Source organism: Dipodomys spectabilis, unplaced genomic scaffold (genome assembly GCF_019054845.1).
Source record: "Dipodomys spectabilis isolate Male_0828 unplaced genomic scaffold, ASM1905484v1 ptg000115l, whole genome shotgun sequence".
Classification (NCBI taxonomy): domain Eukaryota; kingdom Metazoa; phylum Chordata; class Mammalia; order Rodentia; family Heteromyidae; genus Dipodomys; species Dipodomys spectabilis.
In genome coordinates, this window is record NW_024870792.1 from 798294 (window position 1) to 822757 (window position 24464).

General features: G+C 37.0%; 1 protein-coding gene and 1 pseudogene across 1 annotated transcript in view; both read right to left on the minus strand.

Annotated features, from left to right (window-relative positions):
• The window catches only part of Plcl1 (phospholipase C like 1 (inactive)), a 352481-nt gene that overhangs the window by 183879 nt on the left and 144138 nt on the right, over positions 1-24464 (minus strand). The gene's annotated exons all lie outside the window — the stretch shown is intronic.
• LOC122115024 lies at positions 19679-20518 on the minus strand (annotated as a pseudogene).

Genomic DNA, 24464 nt, shown 5'->3' on the forward strand with positions numbered 1-24464 from the left:
TCCTTTATCTGAAATATTAGGATCAGGTAAATCTATGGATGAAGGTATGAAATGGGAGTGTCTGCTAATGAGTATGGATTTAGGGAGTTAATGAGAAGGTACTAAACTCTATGAAAATGCTGTAACCACTGAGCTGAGTAGTTTAAATATGTATATAGTGTGATTTTGTGAGTTAAATGCCAACTAAACCATATTTTTAAATGCTAGATGCATTTGGGGGAATCTATAAAGAGACCATTCTGACCAGAAAAAAAATGATTTTAACAGTGGAGAAATGAAAGCTGATATTGCAAAACTAAATTAGTACAATGGTATGATGGAAACTCTTTAATGCAAGAAATTAGAACTACATTCCTACCTTCCTAGTTGGTTGCCTTAGGAAAGTGTGCATGAAGAAAATACCCCCAAAATGAGCACTTGTCAGTTTGTAGGCATCTCCCATTATTTCATGTGATACATTCAACTTGTTTGGATTTCCGGACAGGCTTCTCAGGGCCTCTACGGATTCTGATGCGAGGCCACTGGATTTAGCAATCCCAAGGTCAAAGTTGCATCCAACTTATCAAATTTACTTGTGAAGATTAAAGAAATAACAGAAGATAGCTTGGTCTTTGACCCATAGAAAGAAGAAAATACTTTTATAACCTTGAAATCCTAAAACATAATGTAATACATGAGAGCAATAACTAAATTAGACTTGTAAATTACCTAGCCATAGTAGAATGTAACTGAAAGCTCAATAATGTCTATGTTCTCTAGAAGCTACTCTGCCAAATATGTACCACCAGTGGAAAGCTGTTAAAGACTACTAGTATACAGATGTGCGTGGGTCTTATAAGAACAAGGGAGAAGCCAGAAGTCACCCAAGTAGACTACAACTTTTCTAACTTCGATAGATCAGGGCTTACATGAGAAAATATGCAATTTCCTTCCATACTTCTCTATCAAAACATTATAAAGTTCAGCACTTAAATAGCACTGTTGTTTTATTAATATTAAAAAATAAACCAATGGACAGGAGGTATGGCACATCGGCAAAGTATCTGCCTATTAAGTGTAATGTTCTGAGTTCAAACCCCAGTACAACTAAAACAAAAGATGTAATTTTTCCTCTAGACTCCTACCTTTTCATTTAGAACCAAGAGGGAAATGTAGTTTTTCTGACCAACTAGTGTGTGTGTGTGTGTGCGTGTGTGTGTGCGTGTGTGTGCGTGTGTGTGTGTGTGTGTGTGTGTGTGTTTGGGGGCCAGTCCTAGGTTTCAGATCAGGGTCTAGCTACTGACCCTGAGCTTCTGCTCTCAAATCTGGCACTCCAGCATTTGAGCCACAGCTCCACACCTAAGGGCCTCATGGACTTTGCTGTCCAGGCTGGCTCTGAACTGTGATTCTATGATTTCAGCCTCCTGAGTAGCTAGGATTACAGTCATGAGCTACCAATGCCCAGCTCTGATCAACTTTTTAAATGAAAGAAATAATAGATACACACTCAAGATATGGGAGAATTTCTAAAGAAATTCCCAAATAAAGAAACAAAATATGAAAAGCAGTGCTCCTACCTTTGAGGTGACACTTTCAGTTCTAACAAGTCAGTTTAAAGGGTATTGGAGTTGTCTGTGTGTTGTCAATGGTACTCATGTTAGTTCTACATTTAAGACACCAATAGTGAGAAAAAAGTAATATAACCTCTAATATAATGAGAAGCTTCTCCCATACAGCAAGAAAGCAAGTTTTTATAAGGTTTCAGGGACAAGTCTTCTCTGGGGTTCTACAATATCAGCATCTGTACAACTCATTTTTCTAATCTCTGCACTGGAGCTGCAACTCTCTTTTCTATCTTTCTACCTTTCTGTCCCAAACTCTGATCTTCCTCAACCTCTAAGACTGATATAAGAAATTAGTTGGCATAGAATTAATTGGCTTGGGAGGGGATGGGTAAGAATGTTGAAAGGGGTGACATTGATCAAGATGCACTGTATTCATATACACTGCCTTGGTGCATGGCAAATCCTTTGCACAACTACTTGAAGATAATAAAAATATTTTTTTAAAAAAAGAAAGTAATTGGATGGTCTAGACATGCTGATCTGGGTTAAAGATAAAAACTAACCAGAAATCTTAAAACTATGGTGGATAACCCACCTGTGGTGAGTCCAGTGGTCACACAGAGAGGCTGTTTGTATTTTCCTCCACCTCAAATCTATCAGACTGCATGTGGCAATGCTAGATATCAGCAGTTTGTTCAGCAGTACATTAAGTAGTCTTCTAATGACATCCTAAATGGCCCACCAATATATCTACCACTTTCCTGTTCACATTCATATATGCTGAAAGGGAAAATGAGAAGAAGAATAAAGCTACCAAGTGGTTATGAACAAAACCTGCAAACTACTCTGAGGATATAGTATAATTAATAATCTTACTATTTTTTAAAAGGCATTGCTATATGACATATCATGTCAATATAAAGGATAATCTGATCACTTATATTATCCAAGTACATATTATTCACAGTTCTAATTAGAATACCTACTTCAAATGTAAAAGGCCTTCCTGCAAGTCCACTCACTTATTTTTCTAAAACAGTATATTTCTTGTTACTTACCACCTTTTACCTCTGTGAAAACACAGGTCTTTGTTCCAAGTGAAAGCTCCACTATCACCTAACCCTGTAGATGAGAACCCCTTGAGGTCTAAAGTTTCATTTCCAAACCACTTCATACACAGAGTCTATTATCTGGATGGGGGAAAAGATGTTAACTGCAATGGCCCTAGGAACTGAGCTTATTTTGGCTTTGAGACAAGTAAGATTACAATTCCTAACAGAAGAACATAAGGAATTTCCCAAGAGGCATGGCCAGTAATTTACTAAAATTACTCCAAAAGACAGTAGTATAAGAATCACAAAACTTTTTCTATGAGTAGTTATTTCTCTTTCTATGATTTAAAAAGATCCATAACAAAAACAACTAGTTAGATTTAAAAACAAGAAAGCTGCAAGCATCTTCAAGAGGAAATAAAAAATTATCTAGAGTTAACAATGACATAATATGATCAAGATGAATAGAAGAAAGAGAATATAAGAACAAACATTCTGGGCTGGGAAGGTGGCTCAGTGGTAGAGCGCTTGCCTTGCATGCCTGAGGCCCTGGGTTCGATTCCTCAGCACCACATAAGCAAAAAGAAAAAAAAAAGAACAAACATTCTAAGACTAGAAAATCTAGGGACAAGAATATAACTCACACATAGAAACCTAATTTTATGTTGACATCTATGTGCTCCGTCTTTCACTCTCTCCTCTACCTTCTCTCTGGTCTTCATACAATTCATCTACATGAATTCAAATACCTTAAAAATACTTTTTATACAAAACTCAAATATCCACTCAAGAAACAGCAAAAACATCCTTGCTAAAATGGAATGTGGCAGCTATTTCAGCCTTACAAACACATGTGACTTTTAAACTATTATTGATTGAGATTATTAAAGAATAACAAAATGCAAGTTCCAAAACAAAATTTGAAAACACTCCAGAATATTTCTAAAGTTGTAGGTTCCATATAGTATAAATGAATAATTGAATACTGTTTGCCAAGAAACTGACAGAGATTAAAACATTCCCCAAGTTACTTTTATGAAAGATGGCTTCTAGCGTAACTATAATAATGATCTACATCTGAAATACATTTTTAACACAGAGAAAAGTATAGCATGATTGCAAACCATATGCCTGATGGGATTAATTTTCAAGGCCCTGAAGGCAATTTATATAAATTTTGTCCAAAACAAGGAAGTAGAAGAACAGCCATACTGGGCAGTGAGCAGTGAGGGAAGCAAATAACCATTCTCTTCACCTGTCCTTTTCCCTCTACCATTTTTAGACTTACAAGGCCTCTGAGTGTCATTTATTTTTCAGTTTCCCCATCAAAATCTATTGGCTCTTATAACGCTAATTTGTTCCTGTGTTCATTCAGGCTATGAATTGATATTCTCAATCTCTGCCATATAAATTCTCTCTCCCATTATGAAATGAAAGGCTCTGTCCTGATTGAAGTAATACCAGAATTGGGGCAGCAACTGAGGAAGTAAAGAGGCTGTGTAAAATGGGAGCCTCACTATTAAACAATTTCCCTCTCTATTTTCCCTCTAAAGGCAGCCTTGCTAACAGGACAGGTAATTCCCATATTTGAAAGTGCTTTCTGAACTTATTCAAAGCCACATAAATTATTGGGTTCTATTCTTCTATCAACTATCTTTTTATCTGGTGACCACACTTAGTGACTCTAAAAAACTTAGCTCAAAAGTCTACCACTTTCTTACAATTAAAAAATCACAGGTCTATAAAAGCATCCTTCTTATCATTCAAAAGGTAGGTAATGATTTGAGGAGCCTGGTGAAGGCAATTCTGGGAAAGCTGATAAACCACATGTACACTGAAGAAACATCTCAATATTCATTGTGTTTTAGAAATTATAGTTCTCCCTTGCTGTGTTATGTCCCTCTGTCTCTTCACCCCAATGCTGAGGATTTAACTGAGTGCTAGGCTAAAAACTCTACTCTATTTAATGTGTGGTTGAGGGAGCAAGTGGGGGGTGAGGGGGTGTTGCTGGAAATGAAACCCCCAGCCTGACACTTTTAAGATCTTTAAATAATTTCAAATGCAAAGTTCACTGTGGTTAGGTGCTGAGTTTCATTCTCCACAAATTCTCTGTAATTTCTGTGTCATCTCTAGGGTAACTTTCTAGAGATTCAAACATTTGATTAGTCTGAACACCACTTCCTAACACAGCATTTGCTTGATACTATAGCATACAGTATGAATAGGATTGGAGGGGAGATAAAGTAGGAGAAAATTGAGGGAAGGGGTAACAAGGTTGACAAGAAATCTCTGTACATCACCTTGACAATAAAAAAATTAATTTAAGCAAATATTGAGGGAGATTTTCTCAAGAAGTCTGATCTTTCTGTAATCTACTCACCCTCTTTTGTCTACTTCTATTAAATTGTGGTTGTATTTTACTTGTATCTTAGTTCTTTACCCCCTTGTTTACTCTCCATAAAAGACATTCAAATATAAATATTTGTTAAATTAAAATTTCACAGCATTATAATGACTTTGACATAACATTTACTAATGAATTCTCAAAAATATCTAAACAGGGATATGTAGTAATTGCAAAAGGAGGCTTGAAATAATATGGAAAGATAAAATAATTAAGTCCCCCCAAAAAAGTGTAATTCATTCATTCTTCAATCTTTCACTCCATCAGATTCAACCACAGGGTAATTTGTTACTATGCTAATAAACCAAAAATATGAAAATGTAGAAGTTAACAAAGATATATAACAGAAAACTGAGAGAAGCTAAAAATAGGTTATCTTTTGAGCACCTAGAACAGGACATAAAAGTTGGCTCATTTCATTTTTTAATTTGAGAAGGTAAAAGTCAGTGCTTTAATGGAATAAATCTGCTAGAGGATAATTAAGGGCATGAAAAACACTTTGCAGATTTTGTATGACATAAAGAACTGAAGGTGAAACATAAGCATAATAGTAACTAACAATTAGCACAGAATTTGGCTTGGGACACAGGGAATATATTTTAAAAAGTACAAATATGGGTAAAATACAACTTCTGACGTTAAAAAGTAGCATTTCTATTTAAGGCCCTGCAGGAGCTTTCTGTCTTGGATATCCAAAACAGAAAGTCCAGAGTATAAAAGAGTGGTCCATGTAGAAGAGATGTTTGGGAATTTGTGAGAAGAGCAACAACCTAAAACTAGATCCACAACTAAAATGCCAGTAGCTACAACATAAGAGACTAAGGAAAGGTGAAGACATCTACATGTCTCAGTATTGCATAAACCCTACCAACCATATATTAGTGATAGGTTTCTAGTTCAAAGAAAGCAGAAAGAATAAAGAAGAGGTTTCTCCAAAATTCTTCATCCACTGGTTCTTCCTACCACCAATCATATAGGCCAATCCAGTACAGGGCATTATTAAAGTGGGGAGGGATGCAAAAAGACAGAGCTGAACCTGAAAATTATTATCTAATACATGGAGATATATAATATCATATATATCATAACATATACACAAGAAAGAGTAACACAAAGAAACAATTACAATGCTTTGGGTTTCAATATTCTAGCAGAGTTCACAGAAAGCTTACTCTTAACAGAAATTAATTGAAGAGAACAGAATTGAGATTTTTGAAAAGGCTTGGATAGTTTAGCTTGCCTTGATTATAAAACAGAAAAAAAAGAAAAATGTATATAGAAGTATCCCAAATGAATGCTCATGAAAAAAATAAAGTAAGTAGTCAAATATAATAGGACTTCAGAGTATTGACTGGAAAGATACAGGGGACGGGGCTGGAATCACACCAGAGTATCAAGAGCTGTCACCACTAAACTACAGTGTTTGGGTTTTGTTTTCTAGGCAATAGCAAAAAGCTATTGAAGACTTTGACTTTGAGTTTGACTCATGTAATGAATAGCTGCAAGGTCATATTTAGAAAAGAGTAGCAATCAAGAGGGAAAACTAGGAGCCTTTTACAATAAACCAGAAAAGTGGCAATAAATGTCTAAATTAGGTAATACGTATTGGAATGGGAAGGAGCAATCATACCTGTTCCTAAAATGTAGAATACTCTGATACAAATTAATATTTCCACTGTCTAGAAAACTAACCATATCTTGCTTACTGCAATAAGAAAATGTTTCTAATTCCAAATAGTATTTTTCTACATACCATTCCCATATATTTCCACACACCATTCTTAAATTTTTTTTCAAATGTTTTCTCTCAAACAGAAATTTTATGTTTGTGATATCAGTTTCTAAATTAAAATAAATCACTATTATCATAAATTGTTAGTTCCTGGATACTGTCCAAGGTTCTTCCATGACTTCCTTGTAGAAAACAGACCAAAGATGGTTAGAAATAATACACATTAAGAATGCCCAAAACAAACGGGGTACTGGTGGCTTATATGTATACAAGGCTAGATACAAGGCTGAGATCTGAGGCCAGCTCAGACAAGAAAGTCCATGTGACTTTTACTCTTAACCACCAAGAAGGCAGAAGTTTAACTGTGCTTTGAGTGATAAAATGATAGCTTTTAACAAAAAAAGCTCAGAGACAAGCCCTGAGATCAAGTCCGAGGACTGGCACACGCAACCCCAAAAAAAGCCAGAAACAGTCTCTGTCATTAATAAGCTTATATATGACACTCACAGAAGTTACTCACAAGGCTCGTCCTCGCTGAATATAATCATAGTTGAACAGATATATTTCTACAACTACTATTCTGAATGCGATGTTACCAATTTATGGGAAATTATCTCACAGTTCTTGACACTCAATATGCTGTGGCACATTAAAGAAACCACAGTTGCTGTAACACAGTAGATTAAAATCTTCCCTCATCATTTCGAAGGAAGCAAGAGGCAAGCCATGTGACAAATTAAGCTGAGGCTTTCTGCAGGCCCTTCCTGCTTTCGATTTCTAGCCAAGAACTATGAATAAACATCATATATGGTCAGTTTTCTTTGTTTCCCAAAGGTTTTGTAAGCAGATACCAGGACACAATCTCCAATTATTTGGCATTAGATAATCCCTGCCTTGCTATTGCTGCTGCTGTTGTTTCTTTTACAGTACCAAGGATTGAACTCAGAGACTCATGAATGCTAGGCTCTTCCACTAAGCCATACCCCCAGCCCAAATTCAATTTCAGTTTAAATTGAAAAGAAACCGGCTGATAATCTCACTCAGTCATCTTATTTTATGGCCATGAAAAACCAAGGTTGACGTTTAAATAGGGATACAGGTGGACCCATTGCAACTATGAGATGTACAAGTTGTTATATCAAAAATGAACTTTACAACTTTGGTGGGGGGGAGGAGGATTGGGTGGGGGAGCCAGGGGGGAGAATGGGAAGGGGAAACAAAAGAAAGAAAAACAAAGGTTGAGGTGCCATGGCTGGTATGGCAAAGCACAGGTCTTTTCACAACCAGTTTTGGGCTCTTTCCATAGCCCTCCACATTGTCTCTCTCGTGTGCCTCCAGTCCTATGTATCCATGCACTCAAATGATAGGGTGTCGCCATGTATACAGGAACAGATTGCTTCAGCTTCAGCCCCTCACAGAGAAGAGTTTTAGTTCCAGATTGTACAACAGCACAGATTCTGGTAACTTTATTCCAGTATGGTATTACTTTTAATATAATTAAAAGTAATTATATTATGGCATAATTATATTATGGCATCTACTTAGAAGGCTAGCAAAAAGAGTGAACTTTTTTTTTAATTGTAGAATACACAAGGTATTATTTTACACATTTAGAAAAATAATTAACATACTAATCAATTTTAGCATGTAAAATTAAGAAGTCTCTCCTAATCTCTTCTTTCACTTTTCATAGCTTCAGATACCTATAGTAAACCATAGACTGAAAACATTAAATGGAAAACTTCAGAAATTTCCTGTTTTCAAGAGTGACACTCCAAGTAGCATGACAAACTCTTATGCTGTTTTAGACATGAATCATATAAGAAAAAGCTTATAATTGTATAAGTGAAAGTCTTTTTGGGGGGGGGGTCCGGTTGTGGGGCCTGTATTCTGGGCCTGGGCTCTGTCCTTCAGCTCTTCAGCTCAAGGCTAGCGCTATACCACTTGAGCCACAGCACCACTTCCGGCTTTTTTCTTTTTGCTTATGTGGTGCTGAGGAATCAAACCCAGGGCCTCAGGCATGCAAGGCAAGCCCTCTACCACTGAGCCACCTTTCCAGCCCCGTGAAAGAGTCTTGATATAAACTTGGAATTGAAAAGTGATGATATGTTGATGGAGAGTTGGTTGTCAGCCATTCTGATCAGAGGTTAATTTCACAGAGAATTCCTATATAAGTAGGAGTGATTACATGCTACCTCCTAGCAGTTGAGTTACTGACTGGGATACTGTGGGTCTTTTGATAACTTCTGTGATACTGAATCCTAGAGGCATATCAGAAATAGCTCAGCCCTTCAAGTACTAAATGGACTGTGATTCTTTTACTTATATGTTAACATGCTAGTACATGGAACCTTTAAGGCACTGGTTCTGGGAGTTACGACATGATAAATATTTCATTGCCTTCTTCTTCTCTTTAGCAATTTTTAAATATTATATGACATGTCATAAACCCTTTTCTGTTAAAGTCCATGGAAAAACAATTACCCCACTTATGTTCATGTTCAGCAAAACAATTTCTGAGAATATTAATTTCATCTAACTTCCTTTCCTGGGTGATCAAAGGTCTGATTGAGTTCAGGTACTAGACAGTGCAACATAGATCCAGCAATTTGTTCTCTAGGTTCATTTTGTACCCCTCAGCGAATTAAGGCTTTTCATAAACAGAATTTTCCTACCTTAAGAAGAACTTGAGTAACAACTATTAAGATCATCCATTTAACTTCTTACCTCCCAGTGTAAAGGACTGGAATTAGTCACTGCTCCCTGAATAATGATGACAAGGAAAACTGAGTGCCTATATCTCTCCACACCATAGTCGACATATACAGCAAGCTAGAATAGAGACCTCACCTGCTCAACACATACCTGTGCCTCTGAATACAGTCTGAAAGCAGTTTTCAGCAATGTTTCTATTTCTCTAGTTGAAGAACAAATTCCTCTTTCTATAATAAAAAATTCTGACTTTTGATTCATCAGAAAAGACACATACAGAATGAGGTAAATATCAAATAAACTGTGATTCTCAATTAAAAATTTCCACATTCACATGTGATTCTTGGTCCTGAAGTTTGAACTCTCACTCACAGTGCCCTTGCAGAGTCTGACACAAAAAGAACTAAAAAGCCTTTCTTCAAAATCAGATCCCAAACCTAGGTCTCATTCTGCTGAGATCACACAGATTACATTCATAAGAACAAAAACAGGCAATCAGAAACAGACGATAAGAAAGTAGAGGTGCCTTTGATCCTTTTTATTGTCCTTTTGCCCTGGGATACTACTACAAGGAATACCACATTGTTTACACCAAGAACACTCTTCTTTCTTTTGATTCAGGAGATTCAATTTGTTCAGATAAACACTTTGCAATAATCTAATTTAACGTGATCTTTAATCATTGGATAGCTGGTATTCTCTATGCAATATGTCCTGAATCCCTATTTCTCATCAAAATGATATAAAAAATAATTTCACCACTCATTGTTCAATAAATACACACTGAATGCCCACCAGATGCTGCCAGCTTAAGCTATCACATTTAAATCTCTAGAATGCTCCTGCTCTGATTCTATTCACCCACTTAAAAGTCTCCTACATGAGAGTTTACATTTTCTAAAATACATGAGAATTCCACATGAAAAATAATCCTAGCTTCCTGTGGTATTACAATGGTCCTGCCAATGGAGCTAAGCACCATTCTATTTCCCTAAACACAACCTGGTCCCTAACTGTTCCTAGAATCCATCTTGAAGCTAATACATACAAAATAAATTGTTTTTATTACCCCCACAGACCGGCTTCCACCCTCACATTCTCAGTTAATGGTGTGTTGACTTTCACCCAGTTGAAAGGTGATTTGGAATCATCTTAGAATCTGCTCTCTCCTTTCTCTTCATTTGCAATCCATCAGCAAGCTCTTTATGGTTTATCCCCCAAAAATCTTATCTAGCATTCTGTATCCCACTTCTTACTACCCAAACAAAATCAAACTCATTTTAATCTACACAATTACGGCATTTTCTGATAACCTTACTCATTATTTTTTTTAATAAAACAGAGAATTTTGTTGGTCATGGAGACTGAACTCTGGGCCTGGGCGCTGTTCCTCAGCTCTTCAGCTTCAAGGCGAGTGCTGTACCGGTTGAGCCACAGCACCACTTCTGAACCTCACTCATTCTTAAACCTTTATAAGAGCTATTCTACTACCAGTAAACAGAGAATAACCCCAATAATATCCTCTACGACTTAAATCACTCTAGAGGCTTTTGATCACCTTTGGCGGGAAAATCCACTTTCCATAGCTACTCAGGGTTCAGCACTCTCTGCCTTGGCTGCTTATCAGAAACCCCTACAGAGCTCTTCGAAATAAGCAAGTGCCACCCAGATTATATAAGTCAGGCCCTAGGGGTGGTCTCTGACATGCTTGGAGTTATTTTTAATAATTTATCTTCCCCTCTACTTCTGTCTCCTTGCACTGCATCCTCTTTTTTGCTTTCTTCAAATAGCTTTGCCTGGAGTTCTGCCCCTTCCCCATTCTCCATCCTTCATCAACCGATCATCTTCCCATCAGTTTCCACTTAGTTCTCTTCCCAGTCACCACCTTTGTAGGGAACTCCTATACCTGACACTGTTAGTTCTGTAAATGTGGTCTCCAGAGTAGCAGCTAGAGCGCCTGAGAATCTACTTCCCAGGCTCCTGTGAATGAGGAACTTGGATAGGGCCTGAAAATCTGTTTGAGTAGGTCCTCCAGGTTATTCTGAGACACATGAAAGCTTGACATGAGCTATTTGTAGCACACACACACACACACACACACACACACACACACACACACACACAGTGGGTATGAATAAATTAATTTATCTGAGCACCTCTACTTCTCTAGACTTCAGATTGATTTTCTTCATAGAAGCTATCTCAAATTCTTAATGTTTTATTTGCATTTGTCCCAAAATATAAACTCCATGAAAACTGATATTCACCCCCAAGTACCCAATGCTTAGGGCCTTACACACAGAAAATACTCTATAAATATCTATCAGTCAATGAGCCCTCAAACTCATCTATTCTCTTTTTCCCCCCAGAAGCCCAAAGGCTTGGTTTGATTTGGGTTTTCTCCAGAGGTAGGAAAGAGCAAAATGTCCACAGATATTTACAGTAGAATGTCTCAGAAAGTGGTATCAGAACCCAACCCTGGAACTACAGGTAGAACTCTACATAAGAGCACTTGCCTAATATATGAGTCAAGCAGAAAAGTTCAGATAAGGTGATGTTAGGAAAATGAACCCTAAGGATACAAGTTGTCATGTTGAAAATGAACTTTACAACTTTGGTGGGGGGGTGGGGAGGATTGGGTGGGGGGGTGGGGCGAGGCTGGGAAGAGATGGGAAGGGTAAACAAAGGAGGAAGCTACAATGCTTGATAAGAAATGTACTCGCTATCTTGCCCATGTAACTCCTCTGTACAGTATTTTCACAATAAAAAAAAAAAAAAGAGCACTTGCCTAGCATACAGAAGGACCTGGGTTCAATCCCTTGTACCACCATTAAAAAGAAAGAACCCAACCCAAATTGCCTCCTTCAGAAAGGAAGCTTTTCAAATGATGAACATTCCAGGCCCCTAGAACAGTGAAGTGACTGTCACCTGTATGATGCAGAATTGGCAGGCCCCCATTAAATCATAAGTAACCTCTCAGGCATTTTTCCAACATATCTGCAATGGAACAGCACTCACAAAACTTATCTTAAGGATGGGACTAGGCACTCCGGTCACAGGCCAAGGAAATCCCACACCAAAGGACTGGCTCCCTTGTCTCAGAGCCCCTTGGAAACAGTGATTATCTCTTCAAGTATCTACTGCTCACACTCCTGCCAACAACTGAGAAATATCATTTTTTCAATTTAAATTTCTATCAATTACAGTAAGGGCGTTTTGATGCTCTTTACCCCCCATTTGTAATTTCCTTTGCAGTGAAAGGTTGTTCTTAGGATTCTCCTTTCTGTTGTTTGCCATTCTCTGGTTGGTTGGTAATTATGTTCCTTCTTGTCTTACTTCTGTGCTATCATTGTTTTCCCCAGGTAGTGTTTCACTCTTGACTGTTTTGGTGATTCTTTCTTAGGTCAGAAGTTAAATTTTTATTTAGTCACATATGTCAACCTTTTTACTTTATGGTTTCTGATGTTCTTGTGTCAATACATAGAGAAGTCTCATACCCCAAATGTATTAAAAAAAAAAAAAAAACATGTCCTAGAATTGAAAGCCCTTGATTTTTTTTAAAAAATCCACCCATCTGAATGATATCTTTATGGCTTTTCTTCTTGTTTCTTTTGTTTTAGTGTTCAAGCTTTGATCCACCTGAAATTCCTTTTGGTGAAGCAAGTTGAGGAAAGGTTCTAGTTTTATTTTTTTTCAAAGTGCTAGGTTGATTTAGGAAACAGTAACTTCAGCATTTAGCAAAGTTGGTTGACATTTATGTTTATTAAATTATCTGGAGGATAATGAAGCTACAAAATGGTACGGCTCAGATGAAATAATATATTCTAGTGGAATGTGTGTGTGTGTGTGTGTGTGTATATATATATATATATCTATATATATGATTTCAATGTGATATTGATATTAGTTTTAATAAGTACTCAGATGTTCATGCCAATACCAGTTTGGTTATCATTAGTGCCAACAACAGTAACAATAACCAAAATTGTTGACACAGTGATTTAGTTTTTTATTGTAAAAATACTGGACAGAGGGGTTACAGTTATATAAGCAAGGTCAAAGTACATTTCCTATCAAGCATTGTTACCTCCTCCTTTATTTTTCCCCTACCTTCCCTTCCCTCCCACCTCCACAACTACACTCTCCCCTCCTCTTTACCCACCCTTCCCAGCTAAATTGTAAAGTTCCTTTTAAACACAGTGACTTGTACATTGTTACAATGGGTAAACCTGTATCCCTATTTAAGCATTTTGTTTTTTCCCTTCCCTCCCCAAGCTAGAGAAGTATATATACAAGATGCAGGGCACCAACATCAAATACAGTGAAAACATGGGTTATACCATGGGGAAGGAACATACAAAGAAAAAAAAAAAAATCACATGGTACATGATAAATACATTAGAACAATAGCAAGAAAGAAAAAAAGCACTTGTGTCCCTATCTTGGGGTTCATCTCACTTATCATAATCTTATCTGGTCATATGTACATAGCTTTTGACCTTTTCTGCTTGTTCTGGACATATACTAGTTATTGAAAATAAGGGAAACCATAGTACCTATGTTTCTTTGGGCCTGGCTTACTTAATATAAATTTTTCCAAGTCTTTCCATTTCCTAACAAATGGGGCGATGTCATTCTTTCTGATGGAGACATAGAATTCCTGTGTGTGTGTGTGTGTGTGTGTGTGTGTGTGTGTGTGTGTGTGTGTGTGTGTGTGTGTGTGTGTGTGTGTGTGTATACCACATTTTCTTGATCCATTCATCTACTGAGGGGCATCTGGGTTGGTTCCATATCTTAGCTATAGTAAATAATGCTGCAATAAACATAGTTGTGCTGGTAGCTTTAGTATGGTCTTGTTTGTGATCATTTGGGTAAATGCCCAAAAGTGGGATTGCTGGGGGAGATCTATGTGGAGTCTTTTGAGGAACCTCCATACTGATTTCCAAAGTGGTTGAACAAGTTTACACTCCCACCAACAATGCAGTAGGGTTCCCTCTGGCCACATCCCCTGGTTCATGCATTAAATATATTCACTCATTTAATCCTCAAAGCAAATCTATGTGGTTTCCATTCATATCTTAATTTCACAGATGAGAATACTGAGACACCAAGTGAACAACAAACTTGTTCAAGGGCCCACACTCAGCAATGGCAGAGTCAAGCTCAATAACTGAAGCACTGAGGATCCTGCTTCCCTGCTTCAAAACACTATGGACAATGCAGAAAAAGCAACAAATCAGTTGTGCTATTAATCTAAATGGTGTAGACAGTTTATTGGGACATTACATGTTTCTAGTTCTGAATTTTTCATCTGAAAAGTAAAAACACATACCACCAGTCCCATCTTTCCTATCTACCTCATATATATATATATATATATATATATATATATATACCTATATATATAGGTATATATATATATATATATACCTATATATATAGGTATATATATATATATATATATAGGTATATATATATACACCTATATATAGGAATATATATATATACCTATATACAGGAATATATATATATATAAACTCAATAATAACGCCTTTAGCTACAATACCTGATAAAACTTGTATAAAGGTCCAGCACAAGGTAACTCAAAAGTTGATGTCTCCTTTAACTTACCTACTTTCTTTCATATATTTGTTTTAAAAAATTGGTTCAAAATACCATCATAAACATCTGGAATTTCTTTGTTTAATAAAATCTGGCATTTCTATACGTATCCTTATCTGAACTGTATACACTACAAAGCTTCCCTGAAAATTTTAGTCTACATAGGCAAGTGAAAAATGATTTCTCATGATCTTAGCTATAAAGTAGATTTTAAGACTATTGAAGATACTATTAACAATTAAAGATGCTGTATTATAACTAGTTTTTATGTAGAATACTAATACAATTTTTAGTTTCGTGATGGTGAAAGTACATTTTTACTTTTTTCTTCCCTCAAAATTCTAAAATCACGATGATGACAAGACAAAACCCAACTCCAACTTTAACAAAATGAAGGAGTGACTAGAATATTCCAAAGGTGGAAATCAGATTAAAGAAATATTTTAGAAGAAAATAGAAACACTAAATTAGTGGGTAAAAGAAAGAAGTAGGCCAATTCTATTTACACTCCCATTGGCTGATCAGTCTTCTACTAAGTTTGCAAAAACTCACTGTTAACACTAGTTTCCAACTCCGCAGTGATCTCACATTGTTAAGTCTGAAATCAACCACATTGAGTAGTACACTAGAGAAATTAGCTAATGCAGCAAATCTCCAGTTTTGTTTTCTGGTTGCTTTTGTTTAGTTAGTGATGAAAAGAAAAATATTATGTGAAAATCTGCACTGAAAACACTGACTTCCTTCAGTTCCCGAATGTCAGCATTCAAGCTGCACCCACTTAGTAGAAGAATGAAGATTCTTCTCTAGAGAAACTAAACTCACCAAGAGAACAGATTTATATAAAATCTATATTTTGAAGAAGCCTTCAAAGAAAAATTTTGTAACTTGTTTAATCACCTTACAGACAACTAGTCCATTCTATCTATCCAAGCAGATTTGAAAATTCTTAAGTATTCATTTTAAACACTTTTATTCAAGAAGCCATATAAGATGTTCCCCACCAACACAAAGAAACTAACAAAAATGGATGTCATGGATTTAAGACACACATAGGAGATGTGATGGGTATGCCAATTATGACAGCATAACTTAGGTCTACAGAACACTGCACACTGGGGCAGGAGACAGAAACCTCCAAGAATCAGAAATAAAAAGGAAGTAGTAAATTATCTGAATGACTGTGCAGAGCACTGTAATAAGAAATGTTTATAGAACTCTTAATAGATGTTAGAAGATTTAGACATTCAAAGAAAATAATCTAAAGGGAAAATAAAGAAATTATAACTCCAGGTAAAAGACAACAAAAATAACATGCAATTTTCACTGTATTTGATGTTGGCATAATTTGGGGAGGGGAAAGGAAAAAAGAAAATGGTTTAAATAAAAGGATACAGGTTGACCCATTGCAACAATGAGATGTACAAGACGTTATGTCGAAAAATAAACTTTACAACTTTGGCGAGGGGAGGAGGGATGGGAGGGCAGGGATAGTAAGGGTAAACAAAAGAGGAGGCAACAATGCTTGATAAGAAATGTTCTCAGGGCTGGGAAGGTGGCTCAGTGGTAGAGCGCTTGCCTTGCATGCTTGAGGCCCTGGGTTCGATTCCTCAGCACCACATAAGCAAAAAGAAAAAAGCCAGAAGTAGCGCTGTGGCTCAAGTGGCAGAGCGCTAGCCTTGAGCTGAAGAGCTGAGGGACAATGCCCAGGCCCAGAGTTCAGGCCCCACCACCGGACCCAAAAAAAAAAGAAATGTTCTCATTACCTTGCTCATGTAATTGTAACCCCTCTGTACGGTATTTTCACAATAAAAAACTTATTAATAATAAAAAGATACAATTATACAGTAGATTGCTCAATAATGGAACACACTTACATAGTCATAAAAAAGCACTGAAAATGATGTAACTAAACCTTTAATCATAATGATATAGGAGAGCAGTGCAAAAAGGAAGTGGAGATATGGGTATAAGTCCTAGCATATCCTGACAGAAAGTAAATTTATTCATCAAAAGGCATATTATTTTTAGTACCAATACAAACAACTAAAACAATAAATTGAAAAATGATTCTGTTTTTGGTTTTATAGACATTCTATAGACATTGTAATGGTTTTTAATTTAGATAATTACAAAATAATGGAAAACAAGAATAGATGATAAATGTTTAGCAACTACAGAGAATGCAGAAATTAGTCTGATGAGTCTAATTAGTGGACTTTATAATTACAGGAAGAAATTACTGGGAGGAGAGGAAAAAGTTTAGAGTGGTAAAAGCAAGTGCCATAAAATTTAGTGGTGGTAAAGAAAAGTGATGAATAATTCACAGAATAACTGGGAATCACAATGGCATTGAGTAGCTACCCAAAACTCATCTTCTGATCCCATGACAAAAGCCACTAAAATCAAAACACAGAACCTCATTTCTCATTCTTTTAAATAAAAGTTTAAAAGTCCATTTCTAAAGCAAAGTAGCTCCTTCCATTGATAAAATCATTATCGAGGCCACTTATATCCCAGGTTAGACTTGGTTTGTATTAAATGAAAGCAGGTAATGTGACTGCACTCTTTGAGTTCTTTATTAATGGATTTTCAGAAGTGCAGGTCACAGGTGATGTCAGCCATTTTACACTGGAGGTAGGGATAGGAATTTCTCACAATCTCAGTAAGTACTCAAACACCAAAAGCTAATGCTGTCATTCTTACTCTACAGACAACTCATTTTCATTCTATTAAAAATGTGTTTATAATTGGGGGTTTAATTTTTTGAGCTCTAAGTATATGTTAGATATGAAGTCCTTGTCTCATAAATAGCTGGTAATTCTTTTTACTGATAAAACATTTATTTTGAAAACTAATAAGGTGTTTAGATGAGGAAAAGGAATTAAGAGCAGGAATCTCATCAGTTCTCAGAAACAAAAGATACAATTTCATAAAGCAGATTTTGGAAATAGTGATGTCAACTAACCTCTAAAAGAAAAGCAGTGGATATGACTCGTTTGTGGGAGATCCGATTGAACAGTACTTGTTTATGTGCATCAGTTTCATGCTATCAAGCCTCTTGTATATGCAAGGCTCTCAGACGTGAGTCCCAGCTTCTAATGTCAGCTTTCCTGGCCTCCCATAAGAATACCAAGAAGGACTCATTCAGCTCTGGAGCTGTGGACTGAGTAGCTTGTAACTCTTTCCCAGGGACAAGAACACTTCTGATCTCAGGTGTGGTTTCTTCCTTTTGAGAAGCTAGTTCCTTTAATATGAAGCATGCTGAAGCCTGGGGGACAGCATATCGTCAGGGTGAAATGGTGCATCAGGGGGCTTTCAGTTTGGAGGGAAGGAATGAGGATGCATGAGAGCTTTTCCTCTGAGAGGAAATGGGATGCTTCTGACTGATCATCAACTGTCACTGTGCACTGCAGCCAGTGGGATTTTCTTGGCCCCAAAGGTCTCAGTATTGAGTCAGTTTAGGGAGGCAGCACTACTGTTGGCCCTTCCCTAGCCACAAACAGGCTTCCTCTCTACTATACTTAAGGTGTCCAGGAAGAGTGAATTCACAAAATTTAATAGCTAATACTTGGGCTCATTAGCAAAGTTATTTCTAAGGAAGTTAATGCAAATGGATAACCAATTTATATAACACTCTAGCTCAGCAATTTAAAACATCAGGAAGTTATTTACTAAGACTTTTTCAGAAGTAGGTAAGAACATCAGCATTAATGACTAGGATAGTAAGTACTTGTGGCTTGTGTCTGGTCTTCAACTGAGTGTTACTGCAAGAATCACAGACACAGCAACTGCATGGCTGGCCATGTAAGTCTGATTCTGGACAGCCCCATGTCCCCTTGCCTGGCTCTGGAGGGTCATACAGGATTAAGGCTCAGCCTGGGCCTGCTTATTGGTTGCCCTGCAGCAGGAGGCAGAGTTGGGATCCAAAATTGGTTAGTTGACCAGAATAATGTCTGGCCAATGTCTGGAAAACTTGACTCTTGGTCGAATCAGGAAAAGCATGAAGTCAGACAAGCACTATACACCATTAGTCTGGGCTGATTTTCATCCTCTGTCTTTAAAGGAAACCCAAGTCCACTTCCTGTTATGGGAACAGGAGCATGTCATGATCCCATGCCCTTCACATATCAGACTATGCACTTCAGATCCACTCATCTCTTTTCCATTTTCTAGTAAGTATTTCATGGTTTCTTCTAGGAGTCTATTCTGCAAGGAAACTCAAAGCCACCTACATTTAGCTTTTCCTTTTTTTTTTTTTTTCAAGGATCCTGATGACCCAAATCCACTATTTTGTGCCTTTGGGTATCTTGTGCAAAGAGAAGTCATTTAAATGGCTGTGTGTGCTCTCTGAGCACCAAGTGGTGCTCACATCTTCCTTTTCTAACATCAAACATTAAAATCAAACATTTACATCTTAAGCATAGGACACCTACTGTTTCACATACTGTCCATAGGTGTTCATTTCTTTGTCCGTTTTTATATTTTGGACAGATTGTCCTTTAGCCAGTCAGGAACTATGACAGCTCTTTCCTGGCTAAAATCAAGGAAAAAAGCGTAAGGTATATTTTCTCACAGAGTCGAATATCTCCTTCCAGAAAATCTTTCTTGATGTCTTCATAGTATTTTACTGGACACCAACCACTCACTGTGCCATAGTAAAATGTAAGCTTGGATAATTTTTTTTTATGGTTTCATCATCTCTCTTCACCACCTGTATTATTTCTTGGGCTCCAAGGTAGGCAGCATTAACAAAGCAGAACAGCTATAATATTTCTTCTGGCAAGAATTCACGCTTCATGTCCATTAGATGAAGGCTCATTTTGATCACCAAGCACCTGATTATCTCAGGACATAGTTTAAGTACGAAGTAGCCAGGAACATAGAATACATAGCAAAGCCAGCACAATATTGGAGTGGCAATCTTGGCAGTGGGTGACTCAGATAATCGTTCAGTTGTTGGGAACAGCAGAAAGGTGTGAAAGACTAGGAGCTCAGGGGCTTGCTTCAAGACCTGAAGAGCAAGATAGCTGCCTTCTGAACGGCCAATGAGCATAATTTTCATTTCCTTTGGCACATGAGTTTTCAGAAAAGCTAGTTTGTGTTCTATTTGGCCATTCCACCCATAGACATCCTCAATTTCTTGAGCACTTGGACCTTCTGAAGTTGAACATATCGCTTTGTTTGCAGGGGCCAATACATGTCCAGCATGAAAAATAATCCAAACTCAAAAGCATCTGCCAGTCAAGGAATACAATGCTTTTGCAAATGGCATACAAAAGAAAGGAAAACCTGGGTAACCAGAAATAATGACAATAAGCAGTTTAGGCCTATTGATACTTTGCTCATTAAAAAGGTCAGTCCAGGGTCCACATTTTAGAACCTGGCTTTCAATTCCACCAGAGAAAATACATTCCTCAAGCAAAGGGACTTCTTCCTTGGTTTCTGAGTCCATTTCTAAGTGTGTGTCCAATAGCATTAATGCTTTTGCAACTTTATGTGAGAGACTTTTTCCCAATTAAATCTTATACAAACCTGACAGCCCATTAGGCAGCCAGCCGCCTCTCTCAGAGCATTCTGAGGTATCTTCAGTCGCCCCCCCCCCCTAATTTTTTTTTCTGTGAGCTTGAGCTTTCCCTCAGCTCTTCAGCTCAAGGCAAGAGCTCTACCACTTGAGCCACAGCACCACTTCTGGTTTTCTGGTGGGTATTTGGAGATAAGAGTCTCACAGACTTTCTTGCCCCAGCTGGCTTTGAACCGTGATCCTCAGATCTCAGCCTCCTGAGTAGCTAGGATTATAGGCATGAGCCACCCATGCCCAGCTCCTAGATATACCCTTTGCCATGCAGAAACTCTTCAGTTTAATGTAATTCCATTTATTTAGTCTTTCTTTGATTTGCTGCAATTTTGGAGCTTTACATAGGAAGTTTTGACTCATTCCCAGGAGTCTTAATGTATCTGCTACCCCTTCCTGTAATATTTTCAGGGTATCTGGCCTTACATTGGGGTCTTTGATCCATTTAGAATTGATTCTGGTGTAGGGTGATATATAAGAACCTAGTTTCAATTTTCTGCATGTGTATAGACAATTCTGCCAGCACTATTTAAGAGGCTGTCTTTCTTCCAACCTATGTTTTTGGCTTCCTTATCAAATATTAGGTGTCTATAGGTCTGTGGGTTCGTTTGTGGGTCTTCTATTCTGTTCCTTTGGCTCGCAGGTCTATTCTTGTGCCAAAACCAAGCTGTTTTTATTACTATGTCTTTGTAATAGTTTGAAGTTTGGTATAGATATTTGTCCAACACTGTTCTTGCTAAGGATTGTTTTTGCTATTCAGGGTCTTTTGTTATTCCATATGAATTTTTGGATTGCTTTCTCTGTTTCATTGAAGAATATTGTTGGGATTTTGGAGGGTATTGCATTGAATCTATCAATTGCTTTGGGCAGCATTGTCATTTTCACAATGTTAATTCTTCTAATCCAGGAGCATGAAACATTTTTCCATTTCCTCAAGTCTTTTTCACTTTTTTCCAGGTTTTTAAAGTTTTCACAACAGAGGTCCTTCACATCTTTGGTTTAAGTTAATTCTTAGGTATTTTTAGGCTATTGCAAATGGAGTTACTTTCCTGATTTCAGTCTCACTCTTCTCATTGTTGGCATACAGTAAAGCTACTGACTTTTGTGGGCTGATTTTACACCCTGCTACTTTGCCAAAGTTTCAGATCACCTCAAGTAACTTGGGGGAGGGAAGCCATAGGGTTCTTTAAATACAGGATCATGTCTATGCAAAGAGGGATAGTTTTATTTCTTTGCCAATTTGGATCCCCTTTACGTTTTTCTCCTGCCTTATTGCTCTTGCTAGGAATTCAAGTACTATATTGAAGAGAGTTCAGAGAGGGGACATATTGTCTCACTCCTGATTTTAAAGGAAATGATTAAAAAAAAAAAAAAACCCTGAAAGAAACAACAACCCAATTAACAAATGGGCTAAAGATTTAGAGAAGAAGTTAGAATGGGCAATATACACAGGAAGAAATGTTTCTGGCCGTAAAAGAAATGTGAATCAAAACAACATTGAGATTCTACCTCACCCCAGTTAGAATGGCCATTATCAAGAAACCAACAATAATAAGTGCTGGTGAGGATGTAGCCAAAAGTGAACTCTACTACATTGTCGATGGGAATGTAAATTTGTTCAACCACTTTAGAAGGTAATACAAAGGTTCCTCAAAATACTAAATATAGAGCTGAGAATGTGGCATAGTGGCAGAGTGCTTGCCTAGCATGCATGAAGCCCTGAGTTTGATTCTTCAGTACCACATAAACAAAAAAGGTTGGAAGTGGTGCTCGGCTCAAGTGGTAGAGTGGTAACCTTGAGCAAAAAGAAACTCAGGGACAGTGCCCAGGCCCTGCATTCAAGCCCCAGGACTGGCAAAAAAAAAAAAAAAAAAAAAAAGACTAAACATTGAGCTTTCCCGGAACCCAGCAATTCCACTCCTGGGTATTTATCCAATAGAACACAAAAAGGTCACACAATTACACAATTATGTTCATTCCAGCATTGTTTACCACAGCCAAGATACAAAATCAATCCATTTGCCTCTCAATGGACAAATGAATCAAGAAAATGTAAATCTACACTTCAATCAAAGAATAATAATGTTCCATTCATAAGGAAATGGAAAGACTTACCAAAAATTATGTTAACCAAAGTAAGTCAGACCCAAAGAAGCATGGATTGTATGGTTTCTCTCATAGTTAGAGTTGTAACTAGAATATGCCTATAAATCTAGAAAAGTAAACACACTGGATTTAAAATTTTAAAAATTAAAAACACTGGGACATAGAGGTCTCTAGACATTCACACAGAGTGAAACCAAAGGAGGATATTCTTAGGAGAGAATCACATAGGCAGAATAGTTTTGTGCATCTGACCAAATAAAATAGTATTTATCAAAGTGAACTCCAGGAAATGAAAATGAGGGTTTTTTTCCTCTTTGTTGCTATTTTTGTTTTCATTTCCTTTTGTCTTATTTGTTTATTTATCTGCCTTTGGGATAGTAATGGGGGGCACAGAAATGATGGAACAAAGGATGAACAAATGCAGCAGTGATGCTCACTATACACTATATTGAAAATGAACTATACAACTTGTGAGTAGGGATGGGGAGGAAAAACTGGGAGAGAGCGAGGGAAGAGGTTACATTGTTCAAAAGAAATGTACTCTTTATCTGACTCATATAACTGTAACCCTTCTTTATCACCATTACAATAACAATAAATTAGTTTTTATAAAAGGAAATGTATTAATAACAGGTACGTGAATTTTACTGAGGGCACTGACATCATACTTAAGACTCTTCTTGGCACAAGCTTGGCATCTCTTTCCTGTTGTATTCCATTTTGTGTTTTTCTTTGCATTTTACTTTGCACAAAACTGATTTTTTTCTACAATGTGCAATCTTGGGATTCAGGAGAACAAAGAACTGAGAGATAAGGTCTTTATCATAAGGGATTAAAATTACCTATACAAGAACAGAACTCTGTAGGACAGAAACCCCACCCCCAAAAGAGGACAATTATCTATGCAACAATTATCTATGTACCTTGGAGGAGGAATTATCATCTCATAGAAATCAAATTGCTCCCCTTAAGTGATAACACCAATATCAACCTCACAAGACATAATTGGGAAGCTTACCAGAGCTAAGATAATGACAAGGCATCTAAACTGGAACTCTTCACATATACCATTTATCCCTTACCTCTAATTCTTCTACTTAGACTTAATGTTCACATCTGTGCCCTGAAGGTTGAAAAAGATAAATTGAAGTACCATCTTCCTATAGCAGCATGCCATGTAATAATCTCCTTTCACCATGTTTTGGCTTTTCAGTGTCAAGACCTGACATTCCTTTCATAATAAGCTTTTCTAGCATTGTATTATGCTTCACATCTTGCCTGAATTCTTTCTCACGGACCCAAGGACCGAGGTAGATAGCTGAGCTAACTCTCCCTTGAGAGTTAAAAAAAATAACAAATAGGGTTAAATAATAAAACTTTAAAAATAGAAGCTCAATAGAAAAGACTAGTATAATACAGCATAACAGAAATCATCTGTTGTTACTGAAACAACAATACTGTTTCCTCACACCCAAGTACCGCCTTCTTTAAAACTAGAAAGTAAAGAAGTACACACAATCAATTTCAGCACATGACAGAGGCAGCTGATCTGTGGCTTCATACAATAATCTTTCACAGTGTAGCACTCTGGAAGTAGCCAGTTACTTGGGAGCCTTAATGAAAAAAAATGCCAGATAAGTGACTTCAGTTCCAAAGACAGAAATTAGCCTGATTAAATCAAATAATTTCTATCAGATTTTGATATCATCTAGAAAGAGAA